The 14,128-nt window shown below is 38.4% G+C and overlaps 1 protein-coding gene across 3 annotated transcripts in view; it reads right to left on the reverse strand.

Annotated features, from left to right (window-relative positions):
- Positions 1-14,128, reverse strand: part of Tnrc6b (trinucleotide repeat containing adaptor 6B) — a 248,970-nt gene that overhangs the window by 138,694 nt on the left and 96,148 nt on the right. Inside the window, exon 2 of one of the 3 annotated variants that reach the window (XM_078052690.1) lies at positions 9,522-9,591. The exons of the other annotated variants lie outside the window; for them this stretch is intronic. The gene's annotated coding sequence lies outside the window, so the exon portion shown is untranslated. The remainder of the gene's footprint in view (positions 1-9,521; positions 9,592-14,128) is intronic. 3 annotated transcript variants of the gene reach the window in all.

Genomic DNA, 14,128 nt, shown 5'->3' on the forward strand with positions numbered 1-14,128 from the left:
CAGAGGAATGAAAGTCACATACTGTCCAGAAACCCTCATCCATTCTATCTGTTTTGAGGCTTAAAAAAAACAAAACAACTAAAATGGTAGAAAGTCATGGCAGATGGCCTGTGACTTACCAGACCCCACCTGTCTTTAGAAGCCAGGAAAGGTATGTTTCCTGATGGTGCTTTTACCACATGACCTAGGCTGACACGCCAGCAGGCAAAGAACTAAAGGACGCTGGAAACCCGCTTTCCTTGAAAAGAAATCTGCTAATGCTGCCTAACCCACACAGTCTTCCTGGCTCCTGGGTCTTTACAACCTCCCTCCTTCACTTTTTCCACTCTGAGAAGAACAGGAAAGGCGCTGTTTCAGGGCAGGCAGAGGCCAGCGCCTAGACGATCTGGCAGCTTGGATATGTGTGGTATAAAATGCTCCCACTGTCTCTGCACAGTACTGAAGAGAACAGACAGGCCCTAGACTGACAGTTGAGATGTAGGCAAAAGCAGGAAACTCCTAGGATGGAAATTCTGAACATTTACTCTATTTTTATCCTTCCAATACCTTCCAGATGAGTTACAGAAAGCCTTCGTAACATAGCGCATGCTCAATATGTTAAAATGCATGGAGACTGACTATCACCTTGTTTTAATTTGTGATGGATATGATCTCTTCATGAAACTGAATTTTCCAAGTCTCCGTTCCCCAAGGTAGAATATTATAGTACAAATGTTTTAATGTATTGTCTTGTATGTTAAATGACAAGCTGCACAAAAAGTCAGGAAACAGAAAAAACACTTTTTGGGGGGTGGTGCCAGGGATTGAACTCGGGGCACTCCACCACTGAGCCACACCCCTAGCCCTAGCCCTGTTTTGTATTTTATTTAGAAACAGGGTCTCACTGATTTGCTTATGCCTCACTTTTGCTGAGGCTGGCTTTGAATTGGCGATCCTCCCGCCCCAGCCTCCCTAGTTGCTGGGATTACAGGCGTGCACCACTGCACCAGGCCAAAAAAACACATTTTGAGATAATGTTTTTTCTTCAACCTACAGACACTTTTGTGTGTGTGCAATACCTCTAAATTTAAAGGGTGATTTATCCAGTTGCTCATCTAAAATAAACAAGTACAATACTAAATACATGTAGCTCAGTGGTAGAGGACTTGTTTTGTACATGTGAGGCCCTGGGTTCGATCCTCAGCACTACATAAAAATAAATAAAGATATTCTTTAAAAAATTCTAAATACATTATTCTCCTTATGTTTCCAGACATATTGGACTCTACTGTATTTTATATTAACAATTAAACAATGTTTTAAAGTTATTATTATTATACAGCATAGATATAAAGTAATAAAGCAATTTACCTTTTAAAACAAAAAACAAGAATTTATACATTCTAAAGAATGTTACCTTTCAAAGCTGGCACATTTGGCTGGGGATATAGCTCAGCTAGTAGAGTACTTGTCTCATGCACAAGGCCCTGGGTTCAATCCCCAGCAGCACAAAGAAAAAAAAAAGCTGACACCTTTGGAGGTTACATATCATTACTCAAATATTTTTATTAGAAAAAAACTTTTAAATAACAAACTGAACATTTAACTCAAAAATCTAGAAAGAAGAATCAGACAGAGTAATGCACCCTTGTAATCCCAGCAACTTGGGAGACTGAGGTAGGAGGACTCTAACTTCCAGGACAGCCTCAGAAATTCAGCGACACTTTATCTCAAGGAATAAGAAGAGCTGAGGGCAGGGGTAGCTCGGTAGTAGAGGACCCCTAGGTTTAATCCCTAGTACTTTTAAAAACAAAAAACTAGAAAAAGAGGGCTGGGGATGTAGCTTAGTGACAGGGTGCTTGCCTAGCAAGCTCAAACACCTAGGTTGGATCCCCAGTACAGAAAAAAATAAATCTAAGAAAGAATCATAAACCCAAAAAAGATATTATTAACAATGATGAAAGTATAAATACAAAGTAGTAACAGCAACAATAAAAGACAAGCCTAGATCAACAGAACCAACATCTCTGGTGGTGGTGGTGCTGGCGATCCTGGGGATCTAACCCAGGGCCCTGCACATGCTACACAAGCACTCTACCACTGAGCAACAACCACCCCAGCCCCCAACATCTGTTTCTTATTTATTGGGGTTTTTTTGGTACCAGGGATTGAACCCAGGATCACTTAACCACTGAGCCACATCCCCAGCCCTTTTTTGTATTATGAGACAGGGTCTTACTAAGTTGGTGAGGCTGGCTTTGAACTTGCAATCCTCCTGCCTCAGTCCCCCAAGCCACTTGGGATTATAGGCCTGTGCTGCTTTTTGTTTTTAACACACAACAAAAATAGATAATCTTTTAGGAAATCTGATCAATAAAAAAAGAGAGAGAGAGAAGTGATAAATGAACATTAGAACTGAGAAAGAGGATACAACTAAATTTAGAAAGGAGCTTTCACTTTGTATGAGAATTACACATAACTTTATGTCAATAAACTTGAAGACTAAATCTGAAGAAAATGGATGATCGTCAAGGAAAATAAAACTATCAAAATAAACTCAAGAAAATTAGAGAAACAACCACCCACAGCAGAAATTTATAAGCTATTCAAAAAACCAGTCACTGAAACTGCATCACCAATATTTTTCTGAGTGAATTCTACCAAACTTTCATAGAACAGATAATTTCAATGTTACCTGTTCTAAAATTTATGAGGATATAAGGGAAAAGGTTCTTAATTTCTTCCGGAAGGCTAACGTATATTCCTGAGCCCCATCTGGACTAATATGGTACAAAAAATAAAACTGAAGACCAATCTTCACTTGTGAAGACAAATGCAAAAACCCTAAATGAAATATTAGCAAACAGAGTTTGGTAGTTTTAAACAAATAATTCATGTGACCATGTAAAGTTCATATCAACAATATAAGAATGTTTAAATTTTGTGTTAATATAACTCTTCATTTGTTCAACAAGTGTATAATAATAGCTGTGTCAGATTTTGTGCTAAGTGCTGGAAATACAATAGTTAGAAGGTTCTGGTCCACAGGGAGCCAGCATCCTCATAGGAGATGGAAATACACACTTGGGGAGCCAGGTATTACTACTGAGGGAGACTCGCTTTATAGAGGTGGTTAGGGTAGGCTCCACTCAGGAGTAACCTTTCAGCTGAAAAGCAGCTGCTTGGTGATCAAGGAACATGAGGGAACAGCAGGAGGCTAGGACATGTGGGTGTGAGAGTGTGGTACAAGAGGACCTTTAAAAGGTTCAAGGAGCTGGGACAGTGATGCACGCCTGTGATCCCGGTGACTCAGGAGGGCTGAGGCAGGGGGATTCCAAGTTCCAAGCCAGCCTAGGCAACTCAGTGAGACCCTGTATCAAACTAAAAAATAAAGGGGTTGGGGTGTAGCTAGGTTGTAAAGTGTCCCTAGGTTCAATCCCTAGTACCAATATTAAAAAAATATATATATGTATGTAGGAGGAGCTAGATTTTTTTGAGTCCTGTGGGCCATTTAAGTTTTTTTTTTTTTTTTTTTTTTTAGGAATAGTGGAAAGAAGACTTTTTTGTTTGTTTATTTTGTATAACTGAAACATAATAATTGTACATGTTTATGAGACACAGTGTGATGTTTCAAAATAAGCAGACACTGTGTAATGATCAAATCAGGGTCACAGAAGAGTTCTCAGCAGAAGCGTGAATACAAGCACTTTCTCCAGTCACTCTACTTAATATCAAGAGTCTATAAGTTTATAAGAGGTCTATGAAAATGTTTGGGACCCAAAAAAATTCAAGTCCAAAATACAGAAAGAAAATTATAACTATAAAAATCAACAAAATTGCTTAAATGTCCTTGAAACACAACTATTCAGCAATTTCATTCACTGTTATGTTTAGCATTTATAAAATTCTCATTACATTCAAAAACAATTCTCACTTTACAAAAATTCCTAAATATGTTAACCATTAAGAAGTATTAGATAGGGCTGGGGTTGTGGCTCAGCGCAGAGCACTTGCCTCGCATGTGTGAGGCACTAGGTTCCATCCTCAGCACCACATAACAATAAATAAAATAGAGGTAAGGAAGTTACAGAGTGTAGAAGAAGACAACATTTATTCTACATTTGGCAGATAAGACACATACATGAGGGGGCTGCAGATAAAGCTCAGAGGTAAAGTGCTTGCCTAGCTAGTATGAGTAAGGCCCTGGGTTCACAAAAAGGAAAAAAGACACACATGAGACAGTCCACAAGAGAGTGTAAGATAAATTGTGAACTGTATGGCTCTGCCTTGAGAGAGACAGGAGTGAGAAAATGGAGGCAGTATACAGCTCAGCTCTGCTGACTTCAAAGGAAGGGCAGGGTTAGAATTGTCAACCACAGTGGCTTTGCTGTGAATCTCATGGAAGCCTAAGGTGCAGGACCCTTGTGTTTACTGCCCCTCCCAGATCCCTAAAAGGAGTGTGAACAATGATCCTCCTATTTGTCCTCTACAATGTATGCTTTCAAGTTTTATTGTGGTTAAAGAAAATAAAAACAAACCCTGCATCATATAAAATTTACCACTTTAACCACTGAAAGTGTACAGTTCAGCTCGGTACTATTAAATATTAGTATATTCACATTATGGTGAAATAAATATCTAATGTCTTTTCATCTATCAAATGTGAAATTCTCAAGTCCTCCCACCCCCACCCAAGGCACTGTTCTGTTTTCTATGATTCTAACTGCTTTAAGGATTCCCCCCTCCACACCGGTACTGGGGATTGAATCCAGGGATGCTCTACCACTGAGCTATATCCTCAGACCTTGTTTTTATTTTGAGAAAGGATCTATCTCAATTGTTGAGGCTGGCCTTGAAATTGTGATCCTTCTGCCTCAGCCTCCTGAGTTGCTAGGATTATAGGTATGCGCCATCACATCTGGCTCTAAATATTTTATATAAGTGGAATCATACAATACTCACCTTTTTTCTGTGACTGGTTTCTTTCCATTAGCATTATTTCCTCGGGGTTCACCCACGTTATAATATGTAATAGGATTTCCCTCCTTTTTAAGGCTGAATAATATTCCATTGTGTGAGATAGCACATTTTGTACAATCACTCATCTGCCGATGAATATTGAGTTTGCCTTTGCCTTCTTTGGCATGAGTGCACAATGATGCTATGAGGAAGGGTATGCAAACATCAATTCCAGACCCGGCTTTCAACCCTTTTGGAGTTATACTCAGAAGAGGAACTGCTGATCATAATGGTAGTTCTGTTTTTAATTTTCTGAGGAGGCTCCATACTATTTTCCATAGAAGCTGCATCATTTTTGCAGCGGTACCAACAGTGCACAAAGCTCTGCATCCCTAACAGCTCCTGTTAGTTGCCGGATTTTGTTTAAATAGCAGCCATCATAATGGGTGTGGGGGTGACATCTCACTGTAATTTTGATTTGCAATTTTCTGATAATTCATAATAGTAAGCATCATTTCACATGCTTGTTGACCATTTCTGGAGAAATGTCTATTCAAGTTCTTTGCCCATTTTTTTAATCAGGTTTGTCTCCCCACCTCCCTTGCCTTTACAGCACTAGGGATGGAACCCAGGGGTGCTTTACCACTGAGCTACATCCCTGGCCCTTTAAAAATTTCTTTATTTTGACAGGGTCTCATTAAGTTGCTGAGTCTGGCCTGGAATTGGGATCCTCCTGCCTCAGCCTACTCAGTCCCTGGGCTTACAGGCATGTGCCCCTATGCTCAGCAGATTGATTTTTGTTGTTGTTGTTGCTACTGAGTTGTAGAAGTCCCTTATTACATATATCTTGAATATTCACCTCTTACTAGAATTTTTTTTTTTTTTGTACTGGGAATTAAACCCAAGGGCACTTAACCACTGAGTTTTTTGAAACTGGGTCTCACTGAATTGCTTAGGGCCTCACTAAATTGCTGAGGCTGGCTTTGAACTTGTGATCCTCCTGCTTCAGCCTCCTGAGCCACTGGGATTACAGGTGTGCATCACTGCACCTGGCTCAGATGTATGATTTGCAAGGTTTCTCCAATGGTAGGCTGGAGAAACGCATCTCTAAGTTGTCCAGGCTGGCCTGGGATTTACAGTCTTCCTCCCTCAGCTCCTGGGTCACTGGGATTACAAGTGTGCACCACCAGTACACTGCCTTTTAATTCTGTAGTATGCTTTGATGCACAAGGTCTTGAAGTCTGATATAATCTTACTTGGCTATTTTTGCCTGTTATATCTAAGAGATCATTGCCAATTAGATTTTTCTCCCCACACTGGTGATGGATTGAAGCCAGAGCCTCCTATATGCTAGATAAACCCTTTACCACTGAGTTACACATCCCTAGACCTCACCAAGCTTCTTCTGTTTTTTTTTTCCTATGATTTTTATAGTTTTAAATTTTACACTTTACTCTTTAACCTATTGATTTTTCTGTGATGTAAAAAGGGCCCAATTTCCTTAATTTGCATGATTCCCCATCATCATATGTTGAAGAGACTGTCCTCTCCACACTGAATGTCCCTGATAATCTTGTCTATAATCATTTGACGAATATGCACAGGTTTATTTCTGGACTTTCTGATCTATTCCATGGCCTATTTGTTGGTCTTTAAGCCATGGTCCTTATGCCAGTACCACAATGTTTTGATTATTGTAGCTTTGGAATATGTTACAAAAATTAGGAGGAGTAAATCATTCAACTTTGTTTTAAGTGGCCCCTTAACTTTTCCTTTTTTAGATTTTTACTTCTATTTTTATTTATTTACTTCATTTATTTATTGTAGTACTGGGGATTGAACCCATGATGCTCTACCATGGAGCTACAACCCCAAATCTTTATATTGGTGGGGGACAGGGTACCAGGGATTGAACTCAGGGACACTCACCACTAAGCCGCATCCCCAGCCCTTTTTTTGTATTTTATTTATGGACAGGATCTCATTGAATTGCTTAGTGCCTCATTTTTGCTGGGGCTGGCTTTGAACTCATGTTCCTCTTGCCTCAGCTTCCCGAGCTGCTGGGATTACAGGCACATGCCACCACACCAGCTATATATTTTATTCTGAGACAAGGTCTCATTAAATTGTCAAGGCTAGCCTTATACTTGCAATCATCCTTCCTCAGCCCCTTGAGTCACTGGGATTACCAGGTGTGGATCACTATACCTGGCTATTTTTGGGGTGAGGGGGGCAAGTGGCGCTGAGGACTGAATCCAGGGCCTCATGAATGCTAGTACTCTATCACTTAGCTACATACCTTTATTTCCCCACCCCCAGTTTATTTTTATAAACTACCAAAGCAAGTATTTTCATCACCATCTTAACCCAGACACTTTTTTTCTTAAAAATATGTATTTTTGTTGTTGATGGACCTTTATTTTATTCATTTATTTATATGCAGTGGTAAGAATCGAACCCAGTGCCTCACACATGCTAGGCAAAGGCTCTACCACTGAGCCACATCCCCAGCCCCTTAACCCAGATTCTTTTTCTTTCTTTCTTTTTTTGGGGGGTACTGGGGATTGAACTTGGGGGCATTCGACCACTGAGCCACATCCCAGCTCTATTTTGGATTTTATTTTAGAGATAGGGTCTCACTGAGTTGCTTAGCACCTTGCTTTTGCTGAGGCTGGCTTTAAACTTGTGATCCTCCTGCCTCAGCTTCCCAAGCCACTGGAATTAAAGGCATGTGCAACCATGCCCGGCTTAACCCAGATTCTTAAGACCACACTATCCCCACTTTCTTTCTGTCATGGTTCCCCTGATATCAGCGGAGTTAAGAGTGGCTATAGACATTCTGCAGATCCTCTAAGAGAAACTTATTTTAGGAATGTGTTTATTTATTATAAAGATCCCTTACACTGTACCTTTTTTTTGGGGGGGGGGGACCAGGGATTAAACCCAGAGGTGCTTAACCACTGAGCCATATCCCCATCTCTTTTTACTTTTTATTTTGAGACAGCATATCACTAAGTTGCTTAAAAGCCTCAATAAGCTGCTAAGGCTGGCTTTGAACTTGTGACCCTTCTGCCTCATCCTCCCAAGCCGACAGGATTACAGGTGTGCACCACCACGCCAGGCTTGCACTATACATTTCAAATAGCCAGAAGAGAGGGTTTTGAATGTTCTCATAACAAAGAAATAATAAATGTTTAAGGTAAAGAGTATGTTAATTACTCTGACTTAATCACTATATAATGTATTCATGTATAAAACATCATTATTATATTCCATAAGTATGTATGTTAATAACATTTTTAAAATAAATATTTACTTTTAAATCTAATTTTTTATTTGAAATTAATTTTCATTTCCTTAAAGAGCATTCTCACAAAATATGAATTTGTTTCTGGCTAGAAAGGAGGGTCTGATTGTCAGAACAGAGGCACATACTGGGAAAGGAAATCAGATGTATGTACATGGTTCCTGGAAGAGACTTTAAGAGGCACCACTCAGAAGAACAGGAAGTTTCTGAAATAGAGGTAAGAAGACTAACGGCATTTTATAAAAGTCCTTAAAAGTTAAGAAAATGAGGCAGGCAGGGTGGTGCTTGCCCGTAACCCCACCAATTTGAGGGCCTGAGGCAGAAAGATCACTGGTTCAGAAGCCACCCTCAGCAACTCTGAGAGACCCTCAGCGGAGACTCTGTCTCAAAATAAAAAATAAAAAGGGTGGAAATGTAGCTCAGTGGCAAAGCACCTCTGGGTATAATCTCCAGTATCAAAACAAACAAACAAAGTTAAGAAAATGTTCAGACAGTTCTAGAAGCACTGAATACCAAGTCAAGTATTTCTAGTAACAAATAAAATGCTAGAATTTCAAGATTTTTAATAACCCCAGCTTAGGTTTTCAAAGTGATAGGCAAAATAGGGACAAAGATGTAGGGACATTTTCATTAATTCAATATATGCTTTGTGATGCTTTTTGTGTGCGAGGCACTTTTCTAGACAAGGACCAAGACAACAAAAATCTGTCCTTGTAGAGCTAAAGATCAAGTATAAAGCCTCACTGAACCTGACCTTCTGGCTGCCCACCTCTCCCACTCCTCTCTATCTCACCCCACAGATGACTAGTTGAAGAGAAACCCAAGGAGGGTGCTCAGGACAGAACTGGTGCCTACCCTCTAGTGATCCATCATGAAATTTGGGGGAAATAAACACTAGCTTCCTTTGGGACAGCCCTGGAGTTTCTTGATGCTGACCTACTTATCTTGACCTATATTTACATACTGATGAAGAGTCAAAACATTTTACAACTACATGACAACGATATCCACGGGAAAGAAGCCTTAAATTAAACACCATTTTCAAGAAGAAAAGAAGAATAAACTCATTTTATGTTTCAAGTAAAGGCATATTATTTGTCTATAAGTAAAAATATAAGCAAAATAAGACTTTTATTTATAAAATTAATTTCAATTTTCTGGAAGCTATATGATCAACCCTGTCCACCATTGTTTCAAGTCATCACCTTAGCCTAAAAGTAAGAGAAACTCGGAGTATGCAGTAGGTGGGAAACATATGTACTGAAGGAACTCTTACTGTGGTCCAGGTATCCAAGAAGAACTTCATAAAATAGGCTCCAGAACTTATTTATTATGATTCCAAGACACTTAGAGAAAAAAAAAAGACATTTTCAGAGAGTTCATTTTTAAAGCAACTTAAGTGCAAATTAGAAAATTTATTACAAAAGAAAGTTTCCTATAGATATAGTACAAAATGTTGATGATTTTACTCAAGTTTCCAAAAGCAAAATTTCCATGAGCATAAAATATCATCTACTGAACTTCTTGTGGCATTTTCTAAATACAAATTAAACTTAAAATAAAACTTATTTCTCCTCCCCCTCCAAATATGAAAAGATTATATAGAAAAGCTTATAATAACTGAGTTCACTGGGAGTTCCATTTAGCACTTCTTTTTTTTCTTATTTTTGGTACCAGGGATTGAACTCAGAGGCATTCAACCACTGAGCCACATCTCGGCCCTATTTTGTATTTTATTTAGAGACAGGGTCTCTCGGAGTTGCTTAGCACTGAGCCATTGCTGAGGATGGCTTTGAACTGGGATATAGCTTAGTGATAGAGCACTTCCGTGGCCTCCGGAGCCAATGGTGTACACTCACCGTGCTGAGCCATTCCGAATTCTTTTTTTTTTTTTAATATCTTTTTAATTGTAGTTCGACACAATATCTTTATTTATTTTTATGTGGTGCTGAGGATCGAACCCAGTGCCTCACACGTGTGAGGCAGGCACTCTACCACTTAGCCACAACCTCAGCCCCCAGAATTCTTAATGCATTTATTTCAACATGCACTTTTTTCTTCTTCTTCCTTTTTTTTTTGGTACCGGGGATTGAACTTTACCATTGAGCCACATCCCCAGCCCTTTTTTATTTTGAGAAAGGGTCTTGTTAAGTTGCTGACCTCAAACTCGCCAGTCTCCTGTCTTAGCCTCCTGAGTCACTGGGATTATGAGTGTACATCACATCCACTAGGCTCAACAAACACGTATTTTAATGATTCAAAGGAAGAAAGAAAAAAAGTTGAAGAACAGAAAATGTTTTTTAAAAAAACCTTTCTATGCTCAACTACCAACATCTGTGTTTTGAAGATGATTATCTGTAAAATTCACGATCTGAAAATATTTCTATATTTTCTGTATTTAGAAAACACTATAGAGCTGTCCAACATTTTTAAACAAACAACCAAATTAATGATTCCCAAAAAGCTTAGTGGTAGTCAAATATGAAATAAGGAATATCCTAAAAAAGAAACTTCTTTTTTTTGCAGTGCTGGGAATCAAACCCAGACCTTGCCGCACAAGTGCTCTACCACTAAGCTATATCCCCTGCCCAGGAATCTTCACTATAAATATTTGGGGAGAATAAATGTTTAAAAATTGCATTACATATGAGATGAACCCAACAAAGACAGTCACATATAAAGTAAGGAGTTAGCTTAAGAACAGAAATAAAGACAAGGTAAGGACATATTGTTAGAACTTCTGAAAGGTCTATGTAATCAATAATTTAGAAAAATAAAAAAGGGCATTTTTTTTAAGAGAGAGTGGGAGAGGAGAGAGAGAGAGAATTTTTAATATTTATTTTTTAGTTCTCGGTGGACACAACGTCTTTGTTGGTATGTGGTGCTGAGGATCGAACCCAGGCCGCACGCATGCCAGGCGAGCATGCTACCGCTTGAGCCACATCCCCAGCCCCAAAAAAGGGCATTTTTTAACTAGGCATTTGGATTGAGAAGAATGTAATTAGGAAACAGAGAATTTAATCAAGACGTTAGAAGTTAAGTCCCTTAAAAATATTAACTAGGGGCTGGGAATATAGCTTGCATGCACAAGACTTTGGGTTCAATCCCCAGCACCACAAAAAAAAAAAAAAAATAATAATAATACCTGGAAGGGTGGGAGTGGTGTCCCACACCTGTAATTCCTCTGAAGTGGGAGGCTGAGACAGGAAGAAGGATCAAAAGTTTAAGGCCAATCTCAGCAACTTACAGAGACCTTGTCTCAAAATAAAAAATAAAAGGGCTGGGAAAATAACTCAGTGGTAGCATGCTCCTGGATTCCATCCCTAGTACCACAAATTAAAAAAACAAAACAATAAAACAAAAACAATAACAAAAACCCCACAACAGACCAGAGCACAAAGTCCCATCACACCACACTGGGTATGAACAACAATGCAGACAACATTCTTCACCTGAGTCTTCAATATTAAATTGTCTTCAACACTTTGATTTCCTTATTAGTCTCTCCTGCAGCCTCTCAACAGATGCTCCATTAGAGAGCAAAATAAAAACAGATGGTACCATAAGACAGTAGATATAGAAATAAAGGGATTGATACAATTTCTTTCATTTCTTAAGATTCTATCAAATCCCTAAAAAGGGGATGCTGTCTATAAAGCACATTATGAACTGAGATTTTTAAAACTTTAAATAATGTTTTATTTAATATATACAAAAGATTATAATTTCAACATAAAATCAATTCAAAAGTTAATGATTTATATGTACACATATCAATACATCTATCTAGATATATCATGGTACTGGGGATCACACTCAGGGTGCTCTTCTGAGCTACATCCCCAGCCCTCTTGTGTTTTGAGACAGGGTCTCACTAAGTTGCCCAAACTGATCTTTAACCTGCAATCCTCCATCTGAGTTGCTGAATTACAAGTGTGCACTTAATGGAATCAGCACAAAAACAGACATGAAGACCAACGGAACGGAACAGAAGACACAGAGACAAATCCACATAAATAGTCATCTCATACTAAATAAAAGCACTATAAATATACATTGGAGAAAAGATGGCTTCTTCAACAAATGGTGCTGGGAAAACTGGAAATCCATATGTAGCAGAATTAAATAGGACCCTATATCTCACCATGCACAATTCAAATTGGATCAAGGACCTTGGCATTAGACCAGGGACCCTACATCTTCTAGATTTAGGCCCAACTCTCCATCAGCCGGCTTAGGAACCAACTTCTTCAATAAGACTACTAAAGCACAAGAAATAAAATCAAGAATCAATAAATGGGAGGGTATCAAACTAAAAAGCTTCTTCACAACAAAAGAAACAATCAAGAATGTGAGGAGAGAGCCTACAGAATGGGACAAAATCTTTGCCATCTGTACCTCAGATAGAGCATTAAATCTCTAGGATATATAAAGAACCCAAACAACACGAAAAAACAAATAACCCAATCAATAAATGGGCAAAGGAACTGAACAAGCATTTTATAGGAAAAATACAAATAATCAAAAAATACATGAAAAAATGTTCAACAACTCTAGCAATTAGAGAAATGCTAATTAAAACCACACTGAGATTCCATCTCACTCCAGTCTGAATGGCAATTATCAAGCAAAAATAAATGTGGGTGAGGATGTGGGGGAAAAGGTTTACTCACACACTGCTAGTGGGGATATAAATTGGTGCAACCACTCTAGAAAGCAGAATGGAGATTATATACTCAAAGGACCTAAAATCAACATACTACAGTAACGCAACCACATCAATGTTTATAGCAGTTCAATTCACAATAGCTAAGCAACAGAACCCACTGAGGTGCCTTATAACAGATGATTGGATAAAGAAAATATGGTACATATACACAATGGAATATTACTCAGCCATAAAGAAGAATGAAATTATGGCATTTACTGGTAAATGTGAAATAAGCCAATCCCAAAAATCCAAAGGCTGAATGTTCTTTCTGATATGCGGATGCTAATACACAATAAGGTAGAGGAGGGAAGAACAGAAGTTCACTGGATTAGACAAAGGGGAATAGAGAGAAGAGAGGGGAGAATGGGCATAGGAAAGTCAGTAGAATGAATTGGACTTAACTTTCCTATGTTCATATATTAATACATGGCCAGTGAAACTCCACATCATATACAATCACAAGAATGAGATCCTAATTAGAATAAATTATACTCCATGTATGTATAGTATGTCAAAATACACTCTACTGTCGTGTATATATAAAAAGAATAAAATTAAAAACTAGTGTGCAGTTAACGTTATATAATTTTCTATATTAAGCCTTTAAAATTTAGGCTGCAATTTCCATTTAAAGTACATTTTAATTTGATCATTAAGTTTTAAAATTTTGTTTTGTTTTGTTTTTTACTATTGGGGACGGAACCCAGGGGTGCTTTACTAATGAACCACATCCCCATTCCTTTTTATTTTGAGACAGAGTGTCAGTAAATTGCTGAGGCTGACCTTAAATGTGCTATCCTCTTCCTCCAGCCTCCCTAGTAGCTGGGATTAAAGGTGTTAACCATCATGTTGATTTCATTAAGGTTTTTTGTTGTTGTTTTTGCAGTGCTGGGAATTGAACCCACTAAATTTGCTAAAATTGTGGTAAATAAAGGTCTGGAGGCACAGTTCAGTGGTGTTGTATTTACCTGGCATTCACAAGGCCCTGGGTTCTGTTACTAGCATCAAAAAAAAAAAAAATGAATTGTGATTTAAAAACAAAAACAAAACATGTATCACCTTAACCTCTCCTTTATTTTTCTCTTTGTTTTTGCAGTGCTGGGGCCTTGCACATGTATGGCAAACCATCTACCACTGAGCTATACCCTGAACCCCATTCTTAACCATTTTTA

This window comes from Ictidomys tridecemlineatus, chromosome 6 (genome assembly GCF_052094955.1).
Source record: "Ictidomys tridecemlineatus isolate mIctTri1 chromosome 6, mIctTri1.hap1, whole genome shotgun sequence".
In the NCBI taxonomy this organism is placed as follows: domain Eukaryota; kingdom Metazoa; phylum Chordata; class Mammalia; order Rodentia; family Sciuridae; genus Ictidomys; species Ictidomys tridecemlineatus.